The sequence below is a fragment of the Zootoca vivipara genome, chromosome 8 (assembly GCF_965207765.1).
Source record: "Zootoca vivipara chromosome 8, rZooViv2.hap1.1, whole genome shotgun sequence".
NCBI classification, from domain to species: Eukaryota; Metazoa; Chordata; class Lepidosauria; order Squamata; family Lacertidae; genus Zootoca; species Zootoca vivipara.
In genome coordinates this window covers 31,060,284-31,062,160 of record NC_142591.1, presented here as the reverse complement: position 1 = coordinate 31,062,160, position 1,877 = coordinate 31,060,284, and the positions used below count along the sequence as shown (strand labels likewise).

The window sequence follows — 1,877 nt, the reverse complement described above, 5'->3', positions numbered from 1 at the left end:
TTTCTTTTTTCCTTGTTTCTATTTTGATTGTTGTTAGAATTTATTGACATGATTCACTTAAAATCTTTGATAAAAGCAATGTTTTAAAATATCCGAATCAAACTGAGCTTTTAGTTTTAAAAATGATTGCCCATTTCCCTCCCATTTTCTGGAAATTTATTTGTCTAGTTGTTTTCTGAGTATTTAAGCCCAGGGCCTTGGAGGGGAGGGGGGCAAAATCAAAGTGAGCAGTCAGGGAGGGGGGATTGCTTCTGTTATTTTTTCGGGCAGGAGGAGGAGTTATGCATCATGTTTTCTGTATTACGGGTTATGAAAAATCAGTAAGAGAATAAGTTGGGAGGAAAGTTGAACAATTGAAGGCAATTGTTATTTCCAAACTCGTTGGAATGGAGGAACATTGCATTCTTCTGAAAAGGAAGTTCTCAGGGTTAGCTGAGTTCTTTAAAGTCATTGAAATCATAATAGTTTTCATTCCAATGAATCAGGAGATTATAACAGAGCACCTACATGTTGGATTTTATTTATCTCTCCCTCCCACCGTGCACACACGAGCTACCGGTAGCTGTCTGAATCCAACCAGTGCTATTCACCACTTCTCAGCTGCTGGGATAATTGAAAGAAAGCACCTAGAGTGATTGCTCATTCATTAGTTTCCAGATATATAGGCATACAGAATTGCAGCTTGATAAGGGTACATGTTCTTTATGAAGTCAAGCTAAGCATGATTCATGTAATGGGCACCCCTTAGATTTTGTAAAAATACTTGAGTCATTGTGCATTGTTGTATATAATGCAGCAATGACGCAAACTCATTCCGGCCTTTCTGCCATTCCCAAAAACCCCGAGACTCTTCACTAAATTTCCTTGCCTTGTTTGATGTTAAACCACATGGAAGTCATTTCAAAATAACTAATTATTGGTCTTGTTTTAAGCTGAGAAGTCTACACTATGTAATTAACTTTAATGGGAGCATTCAGCATTGGCCACTGGATGCAGGTGTGGATTAAATGGCCCATTCTTGAGAACTGGTTATGAGTGACACCGTAGCTGTGTACTCTCCATACATTTAAAGCACACACACACACACCCCATTGAAAAAGAAACTGTACCTTGTTAGAGGTGCTGGAAATTGTAGCTCCGGGAAGGTGAAACTAAAGTTCTGATGACTTTGGGGGTGTGTGTGTTTGTTTGCTTTAAATGTTAATGTGTATTCAGCCTTTGTTGGCTGTTACAGTAGTTAACAGCAACCCTAGAGCAACGTTGTTGTTTTGGAAAGTAAATGTCAGGATGCCATCTGGATAGTCAGTTCAAAAGGCATAAGGGATTTTTGGACATTCTTCTGCTTTATGAAAAGCATTCACTGCCACCCACATTCTCTGAGCAGCATGCCATGACTGATCCTAGTTATCCCATGAAAAAAAATGATGCGAGGGACAAAAATAAAGGTTTGTTCACCCAACATTTTCAGCATGGGGCAACCCCAAGAAAAATTGATCCTATACAGACTTCAAACCCATAATGAACCGGCTTCAAATCACAAGCATCAGTTCCCAATTCTGAATATAGTTTTGAGACACAGCACACCACAAAACCCTACGAGTGGGTTACTTGCAGCATGTCAAAATATAAACTCAGCATGTGACCTATTTCTAATTTACCTATGGGCTGAAATGGGCTAGACTTGTGCAGGCTAAACTTTCCCATGCTGATGCGCTTGCTCCGATGGCGGCAAAAATCTCAAAGTTTAACCGAGTGCAGAATTTTGCCGTTTCCATTTACGGTGCTCGCTGATCACTGAAAAATAACACAGAGGCGGCATCACATTATCTTCAGAGGGTACAGCTTGCTTATTTTTAAGGTCAACACAGAAAAATTAT

General features: G+C 39.6%; 1 long non-coding RNA gene across 2 annotated transcripts in view; it reads right to left on the bottom strand.

Annotated features, from left to right (window-relative positions):
* The window catches only part of LOC132592554 (uncharacterized), a 29,466-nt gene extending 28,288 nt beyond the window's left edge, over window positions 1–1,178 (bottom strand). For both annotated transcript variants that reach the window (XR_015951655.1, XR_015951654.1), the window contains exon 1: window positions 1,110–1,178. This is a non-coding gene — a long non-coding RNA (uncharacterized LOC132592554). The remainder of the gene's footprint in view (window positions 1–1,109) is intronic.
* Between the last annotated feature and the right edge of the window lie 699 nt (window positions 1,179–1,877).